Below are 26,814 nucleotides of genomic sequence, written 5' to 3'. Positions count from 1 at the left end.
GGACGCAAAGTTCTCTGGCGAGGTGAGTCCCCGGGCCGGCCCCGGCGCCGGGCGGGGTGGCGGGTGGCGGGGCAAGTTTGAGGGGGCAGTGGGTGCGCGGGGAGGCGTGGGGAAGCGGCGCAGGAAGGGAGCCGCGGTCTCCCGGCGCGCAGCCGCCGGCCGAGCGCCCTGCCGCTTTTATGGCTTTTTCTAGGAACGGGAAGGCGGTGGGAGCCGAGCGGGCGGACGCGCCGCAGCGACCGTGCGCTCCCTCGCCTGGCTGTTTACGGCGGGCGAGGCGGCATTGTATTTTGTTCGCGTCGACGGGTGTTTTGGAACAGTAGGGGGAGGAGGAGCAGAGGGTAATAAGTCAGGCGTGGGGAGGGCGGGCTGGAGGGAGGCGCGCGTCTGCGGGAGCCGGAGCAGCTGTCAGACCCACGGCCCTGCTCCCGGCCCGGCGAGGCCCGGACGCCCCGGCCCCCAGACCGCGATTTCCTCGCGGGGCCGGATGGCCTCCAACCTGCCTGCCGCGTCGGTGCCCGGGACTGCTCCGTGAGCGCCGCGGCCGCCTGCGCTTTTGCGCTCAGCTGTCAGTTGCCGCGGGGTATCCGGAACCCCTGAGACTGGCGGGGCATCGAAGCCCAAGTTTAGAGTCCCGAGAAGAGTCAGGTTGGGGCCTCGCAGCGCAGACCTCGGACCGCACGCTGGGTGGAACCCCTCCTAGCCAGTGGCCAGGTTATCGGAATGCGTCCCTGGGCAGGCAAACCGAGAGGCTCGTGCCATCAGAGAGGGACATCTTGCAAGATCCTGCATGAAATCAAAGTGCAACACACACCCCCTTCTCTCTCCACACACACTTCAGTCTACAAGCCCCAGCAGCGCAATCTAAGGAAAGGGGCTTATCCAGGGGACACCTTTCCATCTCCCCGTGTGGAGACGCCGCGTGGGTCTCACCCGGTGGGTGCTCTGGCGCCGAGCGCCCCTGGAGAGGGCGGTGGGCGGCGCTCATGGACTACCCCGGCTGCCCACGAGAGGGGACTCTAGCGAGCTTCTCGGTGACCTCGGGCTGGCCGAGGATTTGCAGGAACTCGGACCGCGGGAGGAAGCTGGCAGGTCCGGGTGTGTGTCTATGAAAGCGGCCGCGCTCCCCTGACTTCGTGGGTCGCGGATACGCGGGGTGTCCCCAGCACTCTTTCGTGTGTGGGCGAGTTTGACAACTTGGGGGAAGTTGGAGCCCGGCGCTGTCGGGATGGTGTAGTCTGTGGCCCGAGAAGGCGCTCCTCGCAGCTCGGAGACCCGCGGCCCCTGGGAAACGGGCGGGACGAGGCTACTTCGCCCCCACAGACTCCCCGGGGACCCGCGGATGGCGAGACGCGGCGCTCCTCGGTTTTCACTTTCTGTCTGGTGCGGCCGTCCCTCGCTCTCCGTGTAAATGTAATCTGTTGAGTCTAACTAAAAAGGGTAATTGCTTTAGATAAAAATCCTTTCCTGCCTAGTGGGAACCTTGGCGGAGATGACGCCTAACGAGGTATTTTGCGTTTGTCTGTTTAGAGTAAAATTAGAGATGTTCACTGATAGCGGTTTTCTCCGGTCGCTAAAATGTAACATGTAGGACAGGCATGTCGAGCTGCGAAGGCTCCGGCTGACATGAAAGAGGCTGAGCGGGAAAGGCTGCGGCTCCTTCGGGGGCGAGGGCTGTTCTGGTGAGACAGAAAAAAGTCTTGCTTAAAATGTGAGATTGCCCCACCCTGCTTCTCCAGCAGCGCTCCAGTAAGCGGCATTTTTCATTCTTGCAGGTAATAATAAACGGGAGTCAAAATGACATCTTGTTAGAATTAGTCTTTAGTCTGTGAAAGCGATTGCTAAATTACAGTGTTGCCTTCAGACTGCTCCAGTGAAAGGTCTGTCAGCATTTCCATTATAAATTCAGTTTTTAGGAGTTTATAATATCACCACAGAACTTTGAGTGGCTGAGATGTTGTGTGTGGGGTTTTTTTTTCCTTCTAGTGTTCTGGTTTTAAAAATGCATTGGGGGGAAAAATGCATTGATTGCCCACTTCCATCCTATTTGCTATTCCGGAAACTTCAATATCATTCAAACAGGAGTCCCAGAAATGGAAGACACAATCATGGAATAAAGTACTTTTGTTAAAGCATACTTTATTTGTGTAGAGCAGTAATTTCATTCTGGATTTTGGAAGGCTTTTAGGTTTGCCATTTGGTAATCATAAATGTGTTGAGTTAATTCTTCTGGTATCTGTCGACTCTGCAGGTGGATTGAAATGTCAGTTCGTATTGTATATGCCAGGGTTATATTGAGAAACAGTCTCCGCATATATGCGTATGTCTGAACTCATCGCTAAATTATGAACGCTCCTGTTAGTTACTTCTCAGTTCTTTGTGTGTTGCCTGTGAGAATCTGCCATAGAGAAGGAGTAAGGCAGAAAGCGAGGGAGGGAATCTGGACACTTTCCCCTCCCCCCACTCACTTTTCAGTATTACTAGTGGCTGGGAGGAAGCCATTTATTCTTTCTATTGAATTATGCCTTTAAGTCAGTGTCTTCAGGCAAGTCCCTCACCTCTGGCTGCTGTGTGAGGGGCTTAATTATTTGCAAACTGCCTTGAAATCCCTGGATGAAAGGCACTGCCTAAGTGCAGAGTATTGTTATTCAGATATGGAATTTAATGATCCATTACAGTTCATCAGGAAAATGCATTTTGCAGTGATGGTAGGAAATGTTTCTACCTGATAGAGGGTAATAATAACTGCCTAAAAGTAGGTTCAGATTACGGATGAGACAATTAACTCTAGCCATGTGCTCTTCAATTTGTTGCAATTCATTTTGTGATCAAAGTGAGTCACAGAGAGCCAGATGGTCAGGTTCATGTTCAGATCTCTCCTAGACCAGCCCTTCACTTCTGGGCCCGCTGTCTGCACAGCCGAGGGGACTTATTCATTAGTGCTTGTGAATTTGTGATCAAGGCTCCAGTGATGCCAACAAAAGGGCTCAGATCAATCTGTATTGTTGGGAGCAGTTTAATTTTACTTGGATTAACTTGTGCTTCGTGTCCCTGGTATGGATCCAGCCTTAACCAGGGAAGAGAGAGCTCCCAGTGGCTCTCCAGCTCAGCTGTGCAGGGGACCACTGCCCTACTTTTTGTACCTCAGATTTCAGGGGCTACGGTGTCTGCCTTGTTGTAAATGCTGGCTGATGCTGAATGAAAGACAGAACACTTAGATAACTAAATACCCTTCTTGTTTGGCTGAGGGGGTGGGAAGCAGGACCAGCTTCATGGGCATGTGACCTGCACCATTGCACAGAGCCCCTCCTCCCCCTCATCTGCTCGGGGAGGACCTCACGCTGGGTTTAATCTTCTGCTGTTGTCTTCTTGAAATCTTTGATAATTCTTGAGCATGGAGCCCTTCATTTTTATCTTTCACTGGTCCTGGTGAGGGAGGGGGGCATAGGGTGGAGTGGCAGGTAACCGATACTCTGCCCCAGCTTCTTTTTGTTGACTGTTGCCAGGCAGGAATGGGTGGGAATACTGGCTTCGTGTTGCTACATTGTCTGATTTTTTTCCAAGGGAAGCTGGATATCTAGACTTTTATGTGGAATCCCCTGATTTTTTAAAATATTGGATCAAAAAATTTAAAATGCTGGATGAGAACATTTAATGGGCTAATACATCTTATTGTTTAATATTTCTGTATGTAGCCATTTTCTAAAGGCCTGGCACATAGTAGAAGGTTTGTAAGTCTCCACCAAGTGAATGATTACAGCTATTGGGGAAATTGAAAGATATAAGAAAAGCAAAACTTGAATCAACCTTGAGTCCCACTCAGGAATTGATAGCTTTCTTTTTAACAGAGAATACGAGTTGAAAGACCAAAAATTAATACCAGGGGTGGCACCATGGGGTCCTCTGCAGGTAAATCATTCACTGCTTTTAAACCATCTGCCCTCTATTTAGTTGTTATGGACCAGATGGGGTACCTTGGCTATTTAATGCCTGAGGATCTCCATGAAAATTTGACATTTGAAAACACCCACTAAAATAATAGCCATGATTTATTGAATGCTCACCATGTGCCAGAAACAGTGCTAACAACTTTACCTACATGCAACTCATTGACTCCTCACAGCAATGCTGTGAAGTAGCCATGGTGCCCGTTCTGCAGAAGAGGAACCGTCTCATTTTATGTTGAAAAGAATGTCATCAAAATGGAATGAGTATTTTCTTGACCAGTTCTCAACCTGTGGGTCTCGACCCTTTGGGGGTCGAATGACCCTTTCACAGGGGTCGCCTAAGACCATAGGAAAACACATATATAATTACATATTGTCTTTGTGATTAATCACTATGCTTTAATTACGTTCAATTTGTAACAATGAAATTGGGGGTCACCACAACATGAGGAACTGTATTAAAGGGTCGCGGCATTAGGAAGGTTGAGAACCACTGGTCTAAGGGATATTTGTCATCCTACATGTACAATCTACCCCTGAGGTGATTAATGACTGGGCGTGGGGTAGAGACCATAGCATATAGAGAACCTAGTCCCTACCCTCATGTACAAGAAACAGAAAATAAAAGATGAACAGATTTGTCAAAATCTGCAGTTTAGACAGCAATCACTACTTCTGCCTCCCTGTGCCTCTCCTTTCTCTGTCTGGATAGCCAAGAAGCTCCAGTGACACATGACCCTGTCAGAGACCCCAGCAACTCAGAAGCCAGGGCTGGCTGCAAGAACTGGCATTTCCCCGGAAAAGGAGCTAACTTTGGGCACACCTGGAGCTGTGTTAGGACAAGCAGCACCGAGGCCTGGGGAACGGCGACAATTGCTCCTGGATTACCAGTGACAGCGTGTGACCTATTCCTGTCCCAACTTTAAATTTTACGTAAATATTTACAAATTGTTCAAGGCCCAACTGAAACCTGATGTGAACTAAGCATTTGGTAAACTCAGTAAGGTTGCCCAGAATATTACTCATTTTTTGGTTGGGTTTCTGGGGCGACATTTAATAGAAAAGTAGTTCTTTCTTTGTCAGTTCAAGGTTTTTTCCTTTTACTTTTCCCGTCCTTTTTTGTTAATTTCAAATGTCAGTCTACCTGAAACGGAAACTTAACCTTTCCATCAGCATGCTACTCAGCCTCCCTAACGCTGGAAGTATCTTCAGAATCACCACCAAGTCCTTTTCAAGGACCATTGCTTTTCTAAAGAATAAGGGAATTGAACCTTGTCCTACTAGTGGCACTGCTTCAAAATTCAGGCAGGAATTTCGCCTTTGTTTTCCTTGAGCTATTTTTTTCCAAAATAATAAATCTCCCCAATCTGAAAGCATTTCACGTACTCGTTCATTGTAGTCATTGGAATTACAGCCAAAATGTCTCAGTCTTCCCCAGTGACTTCATAATCACCATTTCTCCAGCTATTCCCTGGTTAACTTCTCTTTTGTTCCTTAGCCTGATAATAAATTGTCCTTTGGTTCTGAGATGTGTGCCTTTCCTCCCTGACCCTTTTGTGCCTCTCCCGAAGGATGAAGGCTGTAGGACACACTGTGATGCCTCTGAGAGCGGGCGCTTGGTTACAAGCTCCCTCCCATCCTTGTGTCAGTTTTCATTTTCTTCCGAGCACGTAAATCCTGCACGTCCCAGGCCTCCCCTCCTTCTTGTTACTGTCTTCATTCCTTCTGGAGCCTGCAGCTGGCTCCAGGTTAGTCTCGGAAGAAAGCTTTTTGCGTTTCCAAACCCTCCATCGGTTCCAGTCTCGCATCATCCTTCTCTGTCCCCTCACTTTCTGCGGATGCTTCAGGAGTTTCTTCAGGACTCTCTGCGAGTCTAACCCACAGATGGCTTAGCCAGTGATGGCGAACCTATGACACACGTGTCAGAGGTGACACGTGAACTCATTTTTTTGGTTGATTTTTCTTTGTTAAATGGCATTTAAATATATAAAATATAAAAATATAAGTCTTTGTTTTACTATGGTTGCAAATATCAAAAAATTTCTATACAGTTGGGCCTTGGCTTACGAGTTTAATTCGTTCTTTGACGGAGTTCGTAACTCAAATTACTCGTATGTCAAATCAAAAAGTGAACGAATGAGACACGTGATGCTGGGCTGATGTGGCGTTCACTTTGACGTTCACTGCGCCAACTACCGGTGGGGTATATGAAACTGGCTCGTAACCCGAATTTTAGCTCGCAACTCAAAGCAAAAAATCGGCCGAGAGACGGCTCATATCTCGAAAAACTCGTTGGTCGGGACACTCGTAAGTCAAGGCCCCACTGTATGTGACACGGCACCAGAGTTTAAGTTAGGGTTTTTCAAAATGCTGACACACCGAGCTCAAAAGGTTCACCATCACTGGGTTAGACTCTCACCTTGGAGTTTAGAGAGGAGAGAGCCCAGCTTGCTTATTTCCATTCAGTAAGTAGGAAAGCAAAGAGAAGGAACACACTCAGCAAGGGTCCTTAGTATCCCAGTATCCACAAATTGTTGGCTGTTTTTGTTTCCTTCCCATCCTGTATTCTCTTAAGCAGCGGAAGTTAATGGGTACCACCAAATGGGCCGCGTGTCCAGAAATTCCATTCTTTAGAGCAGTGGTTCTCAACCTCCCTAATGTCGTGACCCATGTTGTGGTGACCCCAACCATAAAATTATTTTTGTTGCTACTTCATAACTGTAATTTTGCTACTGTTATGAATCGTAATGTAAATATCTGATATGCAGGATGTATTTTCATTGTTACAAATTGAACATAATTAAAGCATAGTGATTAATCACAAAAACAATATGTAATTATATATGTGTTTTCCGATGGTCTTAGGCGACCCCTGTGAAAGGGTCGTTTGACCCCCAGAGGGGTCGCGACCCATAGGTTGAGAACCGCTGCTTTAGAGGCAGATGCCTCATTCATTCACTAAACAAACATACACTGAATATCTCTTATGTGGCAGGCGTGGTGTTAGCAAACCCAGTCCTGGTCCCTGCCCTCAGGAAGCATACCATCTAGTAGGAGGGATGACGTTAACCAGAGAGCACCAGGTAACCCATTGCATGTTCCCTGAAGGAAAGGTTTCCATGCAGCAGAGGGTGTAAGGGAAGCATGTGAACTGGTTGGGAGGTAGAGGCAGCACTCCGTGAAGAATTGTAGAGTGAGCTGCCATCAGGGCCCATCTAAAACTTAGGGCTTCCTCTTTCTCCATAGCCTCCTAATCCTATTAATTCCCTACTGTCTTTGGCCCTTTGGAGTATTGCATAAACCATGATATAACCCTTTGGGCCAGTTTGGCAAAAAATGGTTCTTGTATACAGAGTCCAGAATTGATTTATTTACCTGTGTCTGTAGAGCCTGATAGAAACAGAATTGTTAATGGCCAAGAATACTGTTCGTTTTCATACTTGGAAAAACATGCCGGTTAGCCCTCTGATTGTGAACATATTTAGGGTCGTTTTGACAATGTTGGAATGACTAGAGGCTACGCAGACATTCCCTCCCAGTTGGCTGGTATGTTAGGACCCAGGCAAGGATCTTCTGTGAAGTGTGAGTCCAGCTTCCTCTGAAGCCCCTGCCTTCCCCAGGGCACGAGGGTCTCGAGGCTCGGCAGACCAAGAACGATTTCTTAGGCTATTTTTAGCACAATTTAGGAGTGTTGGCAGTGTCTATTTAAAACAAATTGACTACTGTATGTTATAACTAAAACACCTCCATTTTCTTTTTCTTTGATGATAGCTAACCTTGGGAGCTTCCTGTGTCTTCCTCAGATTAACTTATTCAGTCCTGGAAACAATCCAGAGCTAGGTGTGATCATTAGAAGCCCAGGGACAGATGTCGCCCAGCTAATGAGTGGTGGAGCTGGGATTGGAAACGAGGTGTGTGACGCTGCAGCCTGCTCTGTAACCACCAGCCCTATCCGCCCCCTCTTTCCTCTTCTCTGGAGGTTGAAGGCTCTCCAGCAGTTCTCAGAAGTGGAAATATAGGCCAGTTCACCAAAACATTGGCTGTTTTGTTGATGTCTCTCTGAAAGATAAAATAATTTCTCAGTGACCCGGAGTGAATGCATCTCCTATCTTTCACACGTCTCACTTTCTAAAATGGCATTCCTCAGGTCTAAGTGTCCATTTGGGGATCAGAAAGTGGAAGTGATGACATGTAAAGACAAAAGAAGAACTAAGTAGAACATGAGTCCCTGGCTCTGTTCCCGAGGTTTTCCTGTAGTTCAGGCTCCTTCCCCCTTGTTACGTGAAACATTTATTTTTTGGTTTTTTAGGTTTTTTTTCTGATGAGGTAGAAAAGGTGAAAGAAACCATTCCTATAATAGGTTGATTATTCTACTGCGGAGGAATTCATTCAGACTCAATTCCATTAGAGCTCCTAATTAGAAATATCAGCCACTAGTAACAGATAAAAGCAGGTAACCTTTGCTCTCATTCTAGTCAATTTCAGGAAGAGATTATCTTGCCAGATTAGCATGTTGCAACTCTCAACCAGAGATTTGAATGGTTTTAGAGGACTCAGCTTTGGCAGTGACCTCAGTTACCTCGAGGTAGCGGGGTCACTGTTTGGAATGCTGACTGAGCTCTGTCCTGGGCAGACACTCTCATCTTTAGTCAGGAGGCATTTTTCTTGGGAGCTGCTGGAACATTAAGTGTCCATTTGTAGCTCAATTTAGGAAAAGATCAAGTGCATGAATGTACTGTGCTTATTTTTCAGTATTTAGTTCAACTCTTGGAGATGGCTAAGTGGAGGGATGCCTAGAGTGTCTGTCACTGTTGCAAGTTTTAAGTGATTAAAAAAATCAAGCAGATGAGTGCATAAAGATATCAATGCAAACAATGATGAGCTTAAATTAAAGCCGCTGATTTAGTATGAGCATTACTTGCATTGATTTGTGGAATGTCTACATGGGTTCAAGATTCCATATTATGCAAATGAATGAGTCCTGAAGAGTCAAACTGTGAAAAAAAATTAAATGAACTCTAAAGGATATTATTACCCATTCAGCCAGAGGAAAGTGTAAACAAACTTAGATTTAACTCCTAGTTTTCATTTGTCTTCTTGGGAAGATCCGCATCAGGGGTGATGATCTTTGCTGCAGTTGAAGAAGCCAGGCAAGGTTTGCTCTCAGTTCTCCCAGTGGCTTCTTTCTGTCCTTACTTCTTCGCTCTGCTCTTTGCTTCCTTTTGACCACCCAGTGCCCTTAACTAGTGCCCCCCTTCCCTTTCAAAACCTATCTCGGGAAAGGATTTTATGAAAAAAGTTTTACTAGGGTATAAATAATGGAGCATATTTAATGAATTACTTCTTTGTGGAAAATCAGCATATTAATAGGAGACAAAGCCAAAGGAATAAAACCCTAAAAATGGGAAATAGTAGAATTCCACACACTGGTAGCCTGGTGATGGGAGAACGTTTCTGAATGAAGAGAGGGCTGTTTATAAACCCAACCTTGGACAGAGAATATAGGCAAGCAGATTAGAGGATATAAACCACTGTAATATTCAAGGTATAAAGGGCAGATGCTTTTTAATGTAATGATATGTTTGTTTGTCAGTGAGCATCACTTTCCCCTTGCCAGACACTGATCTACTCACATAAACCTGTATAGCAAGATTGTGTGTTATTTGACATTTAAACAGAGCTTCAGGGGAAGTCACTGGGTCTATAATTAGGGATTTTTGTCTGTTAGTCAGTAGCAGTGAACCTGAAATACTCTATTATTTTTAAATGTTGAATTTTAAAAGGGGGGGGGAGCAGTGGCTCTCACTTACCTTCGTCCCCAACCCACAGTTTTATTGATAAAAACTGAGTTGATAAATTAATTTCAAAATTGGCATGCCCCATCCAGTGGATGTTGGTGACATCTGGACATTTGCAGAGGTTGATTAATAAAACCATGCTTATTTTAGGTAGAAGTGTTGCCTGCTAAATAATACCCAGTTGTGGGGAGTCTGAACCGACTTTCATACTACCCTTCGCCCACCTCAAATGTCTCCAGCAACCATGCCATGTTGAGTTGATGGCGCCATCTAGTGCTAGTCTCTGGAACTGTCCTAATGGACTCCCTAGCTCATGCTTCCTCTGCTGTGGGTCAGATCACTGAGCTTCTAGCCTGATAAGAGTCTCCCCTCTCCCGTCTGTGGGAGTGCATTGGCTAGTGGGCGACTTCTCTCTATTCCTACTTTACCTCCTCTTCGTAGTTTAATTATCTCCCCCATGCCTTCCTTCCTGCCTGACCCTGTTTCTTTCTGTTCCTCTCTGGTATCCCCTCTTTGTAGCCCATTTTCCTTCCTTTCTTCTCTTCTAACCTGTTTAAAAATTTTTATCTTTAGCCCTAGCTGGTTTGGCTCAGTGGATAGAGGATTCGCCTGAGGACTGAAGGGCCCCGGGTTTGATTCTGGTCAAGGGCACATGCCTGGGTTGTGGGCTCAATCCCCAGTGTGGGGCATGCAGGAGGCAGCCGATCAATGATTCTCTCTCTCTTCCTCTCCGAAATCAGTAAAAAGATACATATTTTAAAAAATGTTATCTTTATTGTTGAAAGCATTACAAATGTCCCTTTTTTTCCCATTGACCCCCTTCACTTCACACCGCCCTTCCCCCAGGCCTTCACTGCACTATTGTCTATGTCCGTGGCTTATGCATATAAGTTCTTTGGTTAATCTTCCCTCCCCTCCCGCTCCCCCCACACACACCCATCCCTCTCTGAGATTTCTTATCAGTTCCATGCTTCTATGTCTCTGGATCTATTTTGTTCATCAGCTTTCTTTTAACTCTTAAAAATATATGTTTTTATTTATTGATTTTAGAGAGAGAGCAAGAGAGAGGAACATTGCTGAGAAACATCGATCAGTTGCCTCTTGCACGCCCTCTTCATTTTTACTTCTCTTTTTATCCATTTGGGGGGGGGGGGATCACAACTGATAAATATAAAGATTGTGCTAATGATAGGCCAAAGCCGGGGACGCCATGCATTTTAAAGTGAAATTAACCATGAAGCCCTGTTAAAGAACCAGAGTGAAGCTAAAGACCTAGTCCACAGTCTCACTCAGAAGTCCGTCCCCTCATCTTCCTCTAGTTCAGTGGTTCTCAACCTTCCTAATGCCGCGACCCTTTAATACAGTTCCTCATGTTGTGGTGACCCCCAACCATAAAATTATTTTCGTTGCTACTTCATAACTGTAATTTTGCCACTGTTATGAATCGTAATGTAAATATCTGATATGCAGGATGTATTTTCATTGTTACAAATTGAACATAATTAAAGCATAGTGATTAATCACAAAAACAATATGTAATTATATATGTGTTTTCCGATGGTCTTAGGCGACCCCTGTGAAAGGGTCGTTCGACCCCCAAAGGGGTCGAGACCCACAGGTTGAGAACCGCTGCTCTAGTTAGACATCTTCTCAAACAGGCTATCAATAGGGTTTTCTTTAGTTTTGGGACTATTGTTAGAGTATCACTTTTTCTTTTTAAATTGCAAATTTAACCTCTCGTTTTAAAATTTGAGACACTTTCATGGAATATCCTGGAACATCACGTCATTGGCATGGCATCGTTTCTATGGGAAAATGTGTTCTGGGTTCCAGACAACCAGTGTTCTTGCAGATTTTTGGATTCTGTGTTAAACGAGAGAACAAAGATGAAAGACTCATAGGATAAAGCCTGAGATGTCACTACTCCATAATGTTTGTGGGATCTGAATTAGTGTACAGGTTTCAGTCTCCCACATCAAACAATAAATTTTAAATTTCCACTTATGTTAAGCATCTTGGTATTGTGGGTTTGAAAGTAAGTCCCCTCTGAAAAACAGGAACTGTGCTTGTCTGTTACCGGTTCTTGTGGTCGATATGGCAACTATTTTGATTTTTTAGAAGGGAGGAAAAACAGTCAAATCCAGTTAAAATTAAAACCAGTTAAAATTAACTAGCTTGTGAGATTCGAACACAGCTGTTCCACACATCACAACACAGACTGAGTTGTTTGTTTATTACCACGATTAATGACTATTTGTTGCTTCTACTACTTCTTAAATAGTCACATAGATTATTTATATTTTTGGTTTAACCTTGGAGCATAGGAACTATGCAAGGGTAGAGAGGCTCCTGTTGGCTAATTTGCATGTACCTTGTTTTTGTTTTTGCCCGGTAGGTGTGTGCACCTTCTATATGCAAGAGTAATTTAGCCTGTCAGCAGTTTCCTACCAGAAGTGCTTGCTGACTCATGCGGCTGGTGCAGCGCTCAGCTGGCCTGACTGTCAACTGCCCACAGTGCCAGCGCTGCCCTGGGAGAGCACCAGGCAGTTTAGCCGCTGGAAGGCTATTTTCAGACCTGTGGTCACTGCTGAGCCGGGTTCCCTTCTTCCAGCAGCCAGACGCAGCCTTCTGGTTGCAGGGTAGAAACTGGACATATTTCTACCTTTGTAGAGGCTGCATTAGAATCAGCACTTCTGGAGCTCTCTCAGGAAAATCGATTTTTACTTCATGTTAGGTTTCTGGGACTCTTTAAGGGGAGCAGGGAAAGGAGAGGTCATAAGGGGAAGGGAATATGCTGTCGTTTTCTTCTTAGCACCAGAAGGAACTTTCATGAACTTTTAGCTTAGGCTTTCTTGGTGTAACCGAAACCTGACCCACTTCTCCCTGGGCGGTGAGGAGAGTGTGTCTTGAATAGGGAAGCGGCAGAGTGGGTGCTGAGTGGCGAAACGGACATTGTTTTGTGTGGCTCCAGTCCTTAAGTAATGACAGCTTTTGTTGGTATCCGTTGCAAATTATTAAGGTTAAGAAAAACGAACACCTGACCTCAGGTCATTTTAAAGCTGGCATCTGATTTCAGAGATAGTTTTGCTGTTGTTTTTGGAGTTCAGTTCTGTTTATTTTCATTGGTCAGTGTGAAATGTAACTTTTTTGAGATTTCTCATTAAGCTTCCTTTTGTAGTTACAAATTGATCAAATCAACCTAAACTGTCTTGAGAAGTGAGATCAGCTGGGGGGAAAAGAAAGCTTTGCACACCCTGAGGAGATCTCCTTCTTGGTCTTTTTCTTTTTCTTTCTTTTTTAATAAGCTTTCTGCAGCCCCTTTTTGACCAGTAATAAAGAAAAAGCCAAGCCACAGTGACTGTGTGTAACATGATGTTGATGTAAGTTCTTGGTTTCCGCCGATACAAATGACTCATCAGTATCAATAGAATTGTGACTTCTAATAATAACACAGTGCAAGACCTTCAAAACATGTGGTTTTAGCCCTAGCTGTTAGTGAAAGGTTGGAAAATATTAGTTTAAGCATTTTTTTTTCTGATCTCTTGATTTCATCCAAGTATAAAGTTGTTTTTTGTAGGTGCGATGATCACACTATTGTTTTTTCATCTTACTGTTTTTAGTTTCGTTATGACTACGGAGCCAAACTCAGATCATTTCATCATTTAGAAATCTGTGCAGTAAGCATCTCCTGACAGGGATGTGTTTTGAGGGAAATGTGGCTGAAAAGCAAATCCTCCCTGAACAGAGAAAGGAAAAAGCTGGTACAGATGACAGTCCACCGAGCGGCTTGCCTCCTACACAGCGTCTATTGCGGAGGGCTGTGGTATTGCTGACTGGCCCTATTGCCCTGTGAGTCATTGCCAGAGGATCCCAAGAGGAAGGCTCACAGAAAATTCGAGTCAGAGGAAGAGGCACGGTGGAGGAGCAGCTATCACAGGAAGGAGGGGGAAGCCTCGTTTCCCCTGCTGAGCCTCACAGGGGGTTTAGGTGTATGCTCATATGTTGCAGCCTGTTTACTTGCGTCTCCATATGGGAGCATTCTTGTGTGTGTGTTTTTTGGTTGTTGTTGTTTGTTTAGTTTTGGTTTGTTGTTCCTGCAATTTGGCCAGACCATTCAAGATCATTATCTTAGCTCTGTCCCACAGCAGTCTTACCCGAGAGCCTTTCCTTTTTGCATTCTGTAGTGAAAGCAACCGAATTTCCAGAACATGAGACCAAAAGATACATTTACATTCATAAAGTTTTTTTCTTTCTAAACACTTCACCTTTAGCAGTGTTCTGTTATTTGTTTCCTAGCTACTAGGGCCAGAGGCCTTTGTGTCTTACTTGCTATGTTAGCCTTGATCTGGGAAATAAAAGCTTTAAAGGGAAGCTGAAAATTAGAATTGTGTACCTGAGAAGGAGTATATCTGCCAAGAAGGACTCCTGGTGGTTAAGTGGGCCCAAATTCATAACCAGAGGCTAGCAGCCATTGCTGATGGAGGCCTTTCACATGTACTGCATCTCAGGGAAAAGTCACAGACTGAGCTACCAAGCCTCCTGCGCTGTATTTCTGTCATCCGGCCCTTATAAAGGAGTTCTTGAAATCATCTTTCAACCAATGGGCTGAGACCTGCCCCTTCCAGTCAGAACTGTGCAACCATATCCTCATCTGTATTTGCACTGACCAATTGGAATACCTGATTCTGACCAATCAGGACCATAATATTTGGGCCAATCAGAACTGTATGATTTGGATTACTCATTTGCATAGAAATGGACCAATCAGAACCAGGGCAAGCACTTTTTCTATAAAAGATGGCCTCCCCTTTGTCTATGGGGAGTGTACTTTCAGTTTCCTCCAGAGGCAACATTTCTCCGGTTTGCAGACTCTTCACTCGAATAAGGGTTCTCCTTTTGCACCTCAGGGTGGGGACATTTGTGGACAGAATTTTGTTCAAATTTTGTCAGTCTTGCCTCTTTCACACTTTTAGATGGATTTTTTTTTAAATTTTTGTCTTGCCATCACCTCAGCATTTGGCATGTTTAGTGCTCATCCTTCCCTGTTACTCTTTTTACCCTTGTGTCTTGCTGCCTAGTAGAGTTCCTTTTCTGGGTGTCTTTTTCTTTTCCCTGTCTTGCATTTTTTTTTCTCTGTTTGTTCTCTTAGATTCTGTTGGCTCCTGCCTGCATGCCCACACATGTCTCACCCCGTTTTTGGACAGATCTGGGCATGGGCACACACATGCACTCACTATAGAAACATACGTGTGTACCCATGTGCACCCAGACGATGCCCCTCTCTGACCCCAGTCTCTTGCTCTTGGAGATACCCCCATAACAGCTTCAGCTGCTACTGTTGCCATCCCTGCCAGCAGCCAGTTGCTAGAAGGGGTCATTGAGGTGGGCAAGAAACCAGAAGGAAAGTCGGACTAGCTTCTGGCCTGAGACTAAGAATGCATCCTCAGAAGGAGGCTGGATTCTGAGGAACCAGGAAAAGGCCCAAGAGAGGCCTGGCTTCAGAGGCCAGGTTGGGGATAAGGCTGGGCTCAGGGATAGCAGCAAAGGAAGACAAGGTGTTGAGGTGGTTCTGCCATCCAGCCTGGAGTTGGAGACCCTGACTTGGTCAGAAATGCATTTGGATGGCATGGGGTGGTTGAGGAGACATTTGGGGGAGAAGGAGGCTCAGAACCTAGGGTGGGAAAGAGGAATAGGGTCTTCGAACTGCCCTCTGGATATTAAAATGTTCCAACAGCCTGGTAGGTCCATGTGAGAACCCACAAGACACAGTGAGGAGTGACTCTTTCCCCAGGAGGCCTTCCCTGACTGCTGGTGGAGTTCAGGGACTTCCTTCCTTTCCCAGGCACCCCACCCCTTCCCTCTCCTTCCTTTTCTCTGTAGATTTCATACCCTCTTACATGCTTTATGTGTTGCTTGCTTGTTTATTATCTCTTTTCCTTACTGTGACTTAGGCTCCAGGAGCTCAGGGCTCATTGTTTCCAGTGTCTGGCACTGAGTAGGTGCTCAATAAATATATATTTGTTGAATGAATGAATGGATGGATGGATGGATGGGTTCATTGACTCTCTTTAAAAATCACCTATGCCTTCTTGCTGACCACAGAAGTCTAAACTTCTTTTTGGCAGAACATTTAAAGTTCTGTATAATCTGTTCCCATCCTACCGTTTCAGATATATTTTTCACCAATGTTTTCTTCATATTGAACTTCAGTTTAATTTCTCTTGAACCAATTTATGTTTTTATTTTGTACAGTTTCCTAATGCATGAGATGTATACATTGAAATTCTTTTAATATATCCTAAAATTATTTCTTGGATTCAGCAAGATTTGGAGGACTAGGAAGCTTTAAAAGGAGTTAGATCTAGTATATGTCCTCAAAATATTGTGGGATTGGCTGAAATGGTCCTTAATTTCCTAGTTGACACTCTTTATGATTTATAGATGTCAGGTTCATCGGCTTTTTTGTTCCATATCAATCATTGTCAGCACAATGTCCCTTGACCTTTATTTTTATTTTTATTTATTTCAGAGAGGAAGGGAGAGGGAGAGAGAGATAGAAACATCAATGATGAGAGAGAATAATTGATTGGCTGCCTTCTGCATGTCCCCCACTGGGGATTGAGCCCGCAACCCGGGGATGTGTCCTGACCGGGAATGGAACCATGACCTCCTGGTTCATAGGTCAACACTCAACCATTGAGCCACACCAGCCAGACCCTTGCCCATCCTTAAGATGCAATGAATGGAGGGATATGGAGATTCTAAGTGCAGACTTATGAAATGCTTTTATAATAGGATGAAAGGTTTAAAATGTATGAGCAGTCCTTCACTTTCATTGTTTGAAAATTATATGAATAGAACTTCTGTTCACTAAAACATGAAGAGTGAGAAAACAAGTCCAAAGTGTTGAAGAAATTTGTGGCACATATATAGGACTGGCCCAGAATATGTAAAAAAACGTATGTATACATCAATAAGAAAAAGCCTGACAACACAGCAGAAAGATGATATACTTAAGCACTTCATCAAAGAAATTTAAATGGCTAGTTTAATAATCAAATACATGCAAATTAAGATAACAATAACATACCATACACATTCTTTGATTGGCAGAAATTAAAAAACCTAACAATACCATGTGTTGACAAGGATGTAGATGGATGGGAGTTCTTGTATAGCTGGTTGATACAATTACATTGGAAAACAGTTCGCTGTTACCTAACTAACACAGTTGAGCCTGCTAATAACTTAAGCAGTCTTACTCTTAAGTATACATATAGGAAAAATTCTTAGTCATGTGCTTAAAGAAACATGGACAAGGATATTCAAGGAAGCATTGTAAGAGCAAAAACCGAAAACAATCCAAATACCCATCAACTTTAGATTGAATTATGCTGGAATACTATTTGGTAGTGAAAAATGAGCTAACACCATGTAGTGGAGGTAGTGGAGAGGGAGCATGCTTGGTGTTTAAGAACAAGGATTCTGCCTGTGTTCAGGATTTGGTTCTGCCACTTATTTTGTGACCGTGGGCAACTTTCTTAACCACAGTTTTCTCATCTGTACATTGGGGAAAATAATAGTGTCTACCAGATAAGATTGTTAGGAGGATTAAATGGGTTAATATTTGTGACATGCTTAGGAGAGTGACCAGCATGCAATACCTTCTGTGTAAGTGTTTGTTAAACAAATAAAAATGCATGCATCAGTATGGATGAATCTTACAAACTTAATGTTGAATGAAATAAGCCAGACAGAAGAATATGCACATGATCCCATTTTTGTAAAGTTCAAAAGCATGCAAAACTAAATGGATTATTTAGGCTGCATATGTAGATGGTAAACTAATAAGAAAATTAAGAGAATTGTTTGTCACAAAAAATTAATATAGCCGTTACTCCCACAGGTGATGGAGTGAGGTATGGGGAAGGGGTTCATTAGGTTTCCAACCTGAATAGTAATTCCAAGGATGTTGTTTTTTAAAATTATGTTTTAAAGCTGTATGTGTTTTTTGCATATGTGTATATGTATGACCTATTAGGTAATTACATGCTGGTCACTCTCCTAAGCATGTCACAAATATTAACCCATTTAATCCTCCTAACAATCTTATCTGGTAGACACTATTATTTTCCCCAATGTACATTTATATATATATTATAAATTTTTATAATATATATATTTCAGAGAGGAAGGGAGAGGGGGAGAGAGAGAGAGAGAGAGGGAGAGAGAGAGAGGGAGAGAGAGAGAGAGAGAGAGAGAGAGAGAAACATTATTGATGAGAGAGAATCATTGATCGGCTGCCTCCTGCAGGCCCCACACTGGGGATCGAGCCCGCAACCTGAGCATGTGCCCTTGGCCGGAATCGAACCTGGGACCCTTTAGTCTGCAGGCCGATGCTCTATCCACTGAGCCAAACCAGCTAGGGTCCCCAATGTACATCTTTAAGGGTTTTTGTGTGTTGTTATTTTCTGAAAATATTTCTCATTTGATCTGTTATTTTAAAATTACTTCAGGGACTGCCAAGCCCAAAGCAGCAAGATGACATTTAACAGGAATAAATGTAAATTCCCACATTTAGGTTTAAATAAATTGTTCAAGTACAGAATTTGCACACCTGTTTGGTACCAGTTCCCGCACAAGGTTGTGAGCACTAGCCCAGCATGGTTCTTTGATTCTTATGGAAGGTGACATCTCCCTAGAACCTCATGAAGAAAGCTGTCCTCTTTCAATCGGGCAGTGCAGTGGTTTTGCTCAATTATTCTCAGGCCTGGTTTGTCTCATGTATGGAATACTGTGTCCTGTCCCAAGGAGCTATTTGGGGAAGAAAGATGTTGACCATAGAGGGAGCATACTTTATGATCAAGATGTTTAGGGATCTGGAACTGGCCAAGGAAGTTGGGATGTTTAACATGGAAGAGGCGATGTAGGGAGTTAAAGGGTGTCTTCTATCATTAGATGAGGAAGCAGACTTTCTTTGTTGCTCCACAAGTAGACCCCTGCATTGTCTATCGGTGGAGGCAGGTTTTGCTCCTAGTCTAAGCTGAGGCCATGGGACCTCTCTCAGGCTTGATTAGAGCCTCGCTAGCTGACATGTAGTCCCTGGACCAGCAGCATCAGTAGAACCTGGAGATTGTTAGAATGCAGAGTCTCTGGCCCACACCACACCTACTGAATCACAATCCACATTTTATCAGGATCCCCTGGGATTCACATCCACATTAAAGTTTGAGAGGCACTGGGCTAAATGTTTCTAAGATCCCTCTTCATAATTTTTAGGATTCAATTATATTATTTAGTAAACTGAAGATTACCAGTTCATTTGTAATATCAACTTAAAATGCCTGGCTATCGTTAATTATAATGTGTTGTATATTTGAAAGTTGCTAAGAGAATAGGTTCTAAAAGTTCTCATCACAAGAAAATTAAATTTGTAACTATATGTGATGACAGATGTTAGCTAGTCTTTCTTATTCTGGTGACCATTTCACAGGGATGGGTAAAAGTAGGTTTACAGTTGAGTATGTGAGTTTCTTTTTGCATTATTATTTATTATTATATTATTTCCCATATGAACAACTGTAAGCCTACTTTTGCCCAGCCCTGTATATGCAAATATCAAATCACTGTGTTGTACATCTGAAACTAATAATATGTCAATTACATCTCAATTACAATTTTTAAAAAAATAAAATGCCCGAGTATATGTGCATAAGCCCAAATAAGTATTTGTTGTTCAATTAGTTAGAAGGGGATTTGTCCATTCTCCCCCTAAAGTAAAAGTTAGGTTCCTTATGTATTTGGGCAGCTTATAGCAATTAGAATATGTGTTTTTTCTTTTTAACATATAGTACTAAATTATTGCTTAAAATTGTATTAATTTCTTCAGGTTTTTTTTCTTCTCTACTCATTAAAATTTCCAGATTAAGATTAAGATTTTGAATACCTGATAAGAATACTCAAAAGTGATATTTAAATAATAATAACTTCTCATTATTCATTGATTTTATACTTAGCCTGGTTTTTTTGCTTATACTTATTCCGCACTTTGACATTATGGGAACCTTTGAAGTCTGAGTATTTTATAATAATTCTCCACAGTAGCCCTTATCTTTTAGATTTTAGATCTGAGATCAGGCAAGTAAAAACAGTTTTATCTTTTTTCCTCTCAAAATACCATGACTAACTTGATCTCATCTCTTTTTTTCCTTAAATATTTTGCTACTTATCCTTTTAAGTTCAGATGGAATCCATGATTCATTTCATATTCCCCCTTTATGTAATTAGTCATTTATTCTTTTGATGTTTATAGTAAAACTAACGTTTGACATGATAGTCATGAAATTCCAAAATAAAGAAGTTCTTAAATGACTTGCAGTCAAGATATAAAATATGGCAAAAATGAATGGGGAAAACTTCTTATGAATAAAAGATGTTCTTTAAGGCCATGTAACCATGAGTTACTTGTTTTACGAACATATTTCCATCTCTGTTTTCTTTAGGCTCATAGGACAAAGAAACTTTGCTCTGATAGGTGGCTTAGATAATATTTGGTGTATGTATCTCGTCTAGATGAGATAATGTATGACAAATGGCCTATAAGGCCATTTTCATAACTTTTGTGCATTGTAATTATGTTTTAATTTTAGTTTAGCAGGGCTTTATAGGACTGGCTTTTAAAAAAATCTTAATTCTGCTTTAGTGAGAGTCTTCCCATTTTGATTTCTTAATTCATAAATGATTATGAACAAATGAACCACGCTCCATCTTAACAGTAACTGGCTGCAAGGTGGAAGACTAGACTTTTTTCTACCAGCTTATTTGCTTGCTTAACTTGTTCATTCATTCATTCACTATGAATATATACCGAGCACTTTCTGTGTTACAAAGCTCTGGGCTGAGTGTTCTGGGAAAGACATCAAATAAATATGACAACGTTAAAAAATTTCATAATTTATAAATTTACTTTTAATAATTGTAGCATCTTACCAAATTTTAGATTATTAGATCACCATTTTGAATATTGAGGAAATAGGAGATTGATGTTGAGCTTCATAAAAATTGCTTGAAGTACAATTAATTTTTAAGAGTGAGGTTTAGGAAGATTATTACATATCCCTATAGGGTTTACCTGATCTTAGTTTTTTCCCAGAATGGTTTGAAATCACATTTTTCAGCCTAGACCAGGGGTGGGCAACCTTTTTGTGAGTGCGTGCCAAAACCAGCAAAATCTCTGACTCAAAATTCTTCTGTGTGCCAACCCTAATTTTTTGAGAACATGTTACGCCTACTTGATATCTTTTAAGGTGTATGTATGTGAAGAACCTTGAAGAAATAATAAAATTCATTTGAGTGACAAAAACACAGTATATGATAATAAAAAATACATTTATTTTTAATGCATACATGTACACTGATAGTCCGACAGAAAACTTTATGACTTCGTTTGATATTATCAGTGGGACTTTTGCTGCTGCATCACTGATGACAGAGATTTTACATCAGGTTTATATTTCGTGACCTTCAGAGATTTGCACGAGCTACTACTTTCATCCTTCAGGCTACTCCTATTACGAGACTTAACAAAATTCATCACTGAGAACAAAGATTCACAAGCGTATGTCGATGAAACCAAAACACTGGTCGGATCTAGGAAGGCAGGGAGAGTTAAGGCAGAGGCATAGAAATTGCTCTTCCCCTCTCTCGTCAATCCATGTCAATGGTCTTTAAGATAAATTGTTATGTAAAATTATTTATTTATCTAAGATACACCTACACTGAATTTATCTGAAAAATAAAAAAGTCGATATTAAGAAAAAAATTGTAAATGGAAGATTATAAGAGAGGGTTTCGCGTGCCAGCAAAAGTTACTGGCGTGCCATGTTTGTTTGGCACGCGTGCCAGGGGTTGCCCACCCCTGGTCTAGACTCCAGTCTGTGCTATCCAGTTTGGAAGCCACTCACTACATGCATTGTGGCTTTTGAGACTTGAAATGTGGCTAGTCCATATTGAGATGTGCAGTGAGTACAAAACATATGCTCATTTCAGAGATACAGTATACAAAGAAGAAAAACCATTTATTTAACAATTTTTCAGATTGGTTGCATGTTGACATGCTAATACTTTGCACATGTAAGGTTAAGTAAAAATGTTATTGTTACCTGTTCCTTTTTTACATTTAAATGCGGCTACTAGACAATTTAAAATGGCATGTGTGGCTCACATTATGTTTCTGTTTGGAAGTGCTGGTCTCTAGACTGTCAAGTGTGGAGTGACAGAGCTCTCAAAGAAGAGATCAGAGCTTAGCAGAGCGCTTTAGAAATGAGATGCCACCGATAGGATCCACTTACTTGAAGAAGTCCCAGTTTGCACCTTTGCCCTACTTTCAGAGATGCTTGCTTTCCTGAACCCACAAAAAGAGCATATTTCATGTAACAGTGATAAGCATTTGTATATCCTTTTTGCTAAAAAATTCACTGTTATGTCATTTAATCTTTGCTGTTCGCTTCATTTTATAAGAGCGAAAGCCAGAGAAGCCAAGATTGCATAATTAACAGTAAAATCTTGAATTTGAGTCCAGCTCCTTAGCTCCATTTTGCGATGCTGAGCCACTGTAATTTTCACACCTATAAATCCATTTCTTGAGAGAAACAGCTAATTTCATTTCATTTGAAATTTAAATTTAATTATATTCTACATTGAGAAAAGTATATACATCACATACATTCATCATACTGATGAGTTTTCACCAAATGAATACTGATCTAACCAGACCCAGGTTGTCACAGAACATGACTAGTACTCGCCCAGAAATCTCTCCTGATCCCTTTTTAACTACCCCTCCCATGGTAACCAGTACTCTGACTTTTAAAAACATAGATTTGCTTTACTGTTTTTAAACTTTACACAAATGGAGTCATATTGCATGCACTATTTTGTGTTTGGCTTCTTTCATTCAATAATATATTTGTGAAATCCATTTATGTTGTTGCGAATAATGGTTGATTTTTTATTCTCAGCACCAAATTGTATTCCATTGTGTTAATGTACCACTATTTATCCATTTGTGCAGTTTTCAGATTGTTTTGGTCATTATGAATAGCACTGCTGTTGAACATTCTAGAACATGTTTGTGTGAACCCACATGCATTTCTGTTGGGCATACTGGTATATGTAGGAATAGAATTACAAAAGCAGCTTAATTATTAAGTTACCTTGTATTTGAGGCTGACATTTGGCTTTGTGAAATTCTTTTGAAGAAAAGAAGTAAAAACTTCATTTTTGATACCTCAAATACTGTACCAAAATAGATATTAAGGCAGCCATTACAACAGGATACAAGGAGAAGGCATTTTACTGCCTTAACACATTTCAGAAAGGAGAATGAAGAGGAAACAGTAAACTCCTTCATCAAGATAGAGTTTGAAAGGTTAAGATATTGAAATACAGGCATACTTTGGAGATATTTCAGGTTTGGTTGGTTTCAGACCTCTGCAATAAAGAGAGTATTCATAATCTTTTTGCTTCTGGAGGGTTTGCCTTCAATTTGTAAAAAAAAAAAACAACAAAACACACACACACACACACACACAAACACACACAAAAAACAAACCACAAAAAATGCAACATCTGTGAAGCACAATAAAACGATAGTGCAATATTTGTATCACTCAGATTTCTCCTACAGTTATACTTTTTTTTTCCTCCAAGAGAAATTCTGGCAAATGATAGAGAAAAATTAAGATGAGATTGTTACCAAGATGCCATTATCCGTAGAATAAGGGATTGAATAACAGGTTGTCTTTATTGGGGGATGAAGAAATGGAGGTGAGGTACATGGTTGGAAATTACATCCCAAAATCTATAACGAAGGCTACAGCTTTCAAAATTTTAATGAACTTTCCTCCATCCCTTTCTCTTTTGTTTAGGGTAATCTGCAGGCAATCGAATCTGCATTCTTGCAAAGAAAGCAATTATAGATTCCCCAGCCTGTTTTTAGAAAAAATGTTAAGGCACCTGTTTATCCAGTGGCATCCTGTGAGGGAAGTGTAGTTCCAGGATTTGCCAACACAGAGTCTACCTCTGTAGTTCATTAACATGAATGATGATCACGTAAAGATGTGTACCTTGTATTTAGATTTATAAGAGTAGTCTAACTTAAGCACACTGGGCAGAGGAAGAAATCTTACAGTTTCCTGTGCTCGGACTCAAGATGGCCCTAGGCAAGATACATGGGAAATGGAAACAAGGCAAGAAATACTCTGATAGTTCCTTTGGCCTCCGTGGACAGAGAAGGTTGTTGCTATTACTGGTGGTAAATTAAACTTATTTTTCAGTGGAGAATGTTACATTAAATTAAGACATAGCTCTCCTGGACGGAAAGTTTTGTACCTGTATTGCTGTGGTGGCTATCCCTGCATTTACAGAAAGCCCCTCCTATTATTGTGAGGTCAGCATGATTACCCCATCCTCCAAGTACTGGCTGAACTTTGGATTATGGGTATATGTTGAAAAATCACATTTTCTTTAATACCTGTTCATTTCTTTAGGATTATAAGTTGTGGGTCCAAATTTTTGCTTATTTAATTTTTCTTCTTGCTTTCCAATTAAATATAAAATGAGAGCATAGGGGGAAATCAAATTATTTTTAGGTTATATCTGAAGAGCAGGTGTGTTCTCTCATGATTTACAGCGCAGGTGCATTTTTATTTAACTGCTTAAAATTATGATTAAAATATTATTCAAGTGGAACAAAGCAAAGTTTAAAAAATTACTTGAAAACAGTCGTTTTAATTTTTTTCTGTTTTTTTCTCCACTTGACTTAAATAATGTGAATTTCTGAAGCAGCCCTCTTCAAAGAATACTGCTCCCAATGTATGAATTACATTCATTCAATGAGATGCAGCCTTTTCATCTGTAGGACAATGTGAGATCCCAGGCCATGAGTCTTTTCTTTGTCTAGCCTGATTCTAAGGTGGGAGCAGTCCTCTCTGCTTTTTAACATATTTTCAGTTGTCATTGAACACCAGGGGGAGGAGAACTACAGCCCACAAAGTACCCACCCTGGCCCCTCTACCCTCTACCAGAGGACTTGCTGCTTCAGCCTTTTAAGTGCCCCCAAAATTTCATGTTTGGATCGTGCACTTGTGTAGCCAGTTATCAGGGTTGTGTGGGTGTGCTTAGAGGGGTCCCCCTTAGCTTAACTTCTTGCCTTGGTAACAGAATCTAAATAACACAGGTTACTCATCAGGAGCTGAAGATTTTCCCCTTTTCATATTGATGCTTCTGATACAGTTTTATACGTTGGCTGATTATGTGTGCGTACTTTGTGGCTCCAAGATGCAGCTGGAAAGTGTGTGGGGGTTGTCTGCTTCCTCTGAGGCTGCTACAGGTGGTCAGGTGGGGGCGGCCGTGATAAAGGTACGGCACCCACTTCCGGCAGCTAGTCTTGTGAGTGCTGTAACCCACTGCCTGAACCCGAGCTGCACTTCAACCTAATTCTCTCCTGGGTACTTCATCTTTCACTGCTTCTGATTTGCCTGTTGAAGGTTTATGACTAAGGTTGTGGTTAAAAATTCCCTTTTTAGGTATGAAAAATCTTTCAGGTTACTTTGTGTTGCAATTGCTTTTTCTTCTTTTGCTGTGGACTTTCTGCATTTTATAAAAATGAGTCCTAAGTTAAAAAAAAAAGAATCTTAATATTATCTAAGAGTTAGAGAAAGGTTAGGTGGATAATATATTCCCTCATTAGAGCAAAAAGAAAAATCAGTGTAGGTTCTTGGCAGATTGAATATGTTAAAATGTATTTTATGATTTACATTTTATGATATGGAAAAGCCCATTTCAAAATATTGTCATAGACTCCTTAGATTTGGAATGCGTTAATTTCTTCGGCCCGCCATGCACCTACATGTGGTTAATTTCTGCATAGTTCTGTCCTTGGAGCTGGGAGAATCGTGAGCTTCCCTCGGTGGGTTTACAGTCTCGCTGGAAGGGAACAACATTTACTCATATGCCTGATGAAGTGATAGGGACTTGACATGACCTTATTCAGTCTTTGAGAAAACCTTCTGAATGAGATAATATTATAACTTTTTCAGAGAACGAAGCTGAGGTTCAGAGACATTAAGCACTCAGGGGAACCCATTGTCAAGAGTCAAGCCACTGGCTCCAACACCAATGCTCTCTAGAGTGTGGGCTGCCTCTCACACTTGCTAATTTAAAGAACAGCCTGATTTAGGGACATCCAATAAGTACTATAGAAGTTCAGGGGCAGGATCGATGGGGTGCAGTGGGAGTCACCAGAGACGAAGACACTCCCCCCCCTCCCGCCCCATTAGGTGGGAAAATATCAAAATGCCAGGGGTAGTGATTGAAAGATCAAAATGGCAGCAGCAAGTTTGCCAGTTCGGAAGGAGACCTGATCCTTGACGTGGGTAGGATTTGTATAGAGCTTCCAGGAGGAGAAAGGGTCTCCCGCATAGTAAAAGCTGAATGCAGGCAGGAGTGATAACAAAGGGAGAATGGGCACACACGTTTAGGAGACACTGTATAGGCCGATCTAACTAGGAGCCATCAAAAGTTAACACTAAACCAAAATTATTCCAAATTCATCACATCTCTCAACGAAGAGCAGGCCTCTGAGGGCGATATTGTGATTATCAACTCTATTTCACGGATGAGGAGGCTGAGGCGCACAGCCATTTAGTGGTGGCACTGGAATTCAGAGCCGGGCCATCAGGCTCCAGAGTCTGAGCTTGAGGGGACTCTGCTCCATTTACCCCTCATTACTAGGACATGTGGGTGTTGATGAGGGTCCTTGAATTGCTGGGGACAGTGATGGGAAGATAAAAATGGCAGGGGTGGTGATAGAAACGTCAGAATGGCAGCAGCAAGCTGGCCCATTTGGAAAGAGGAAACAGGAAAAAAGAGAAGCAGTTACTCTGAGCCAAACAGGGCCTGGTCAGGGCAAGTAGGTAGGTGAGATTTAAAGCATCAACATGCCTTGAATGATTGGAATTGTAGATGAAGAAGGAGGCTCTAAGATTGGGAGACTGGGTGGCTGGGAG

General features: G+C 42.1%; 1 protein-coding gene across 1 annotated transcript in view; it reads left to right on the top strand.

The window, feature by feature from the left end:
- The window catches only part of BACH2 (BTB domain and CNC homolog 2), a 320,912-nt gene continuing 294,098 nt past the window's right edge, over nt 1-26,814 (top strand). The window contains exon 1 of the mRNA XM_023756514.1: nt 1-22. The gene's annotated coding sequence lies outside the window, so the exon portion shown is untranslated. The remainder of the gene's footprint in view (nt 23-26,814) is intronic.

This window comes from Myotis lucifugus, unplaced genomic scaffold (assembly GCF_000147115.1).
Source record: "Myotis lucifugus unplaced genomic scaffold, Myoluc2.0 scaffold_96, whole genome shotgun sequence".
In the NCBI taxonomy this organism is placed as follows: Eukaryota; Metazoa; Chordata; class Mammalia; order Chiroptera; family Vespertilionidae; genus Myotis; species Myotis lucifugus.
Note: the sequence above shows the minus strand (reverse complement) of the source record. Positions and strands in the feature narration are given on the sequence as shown.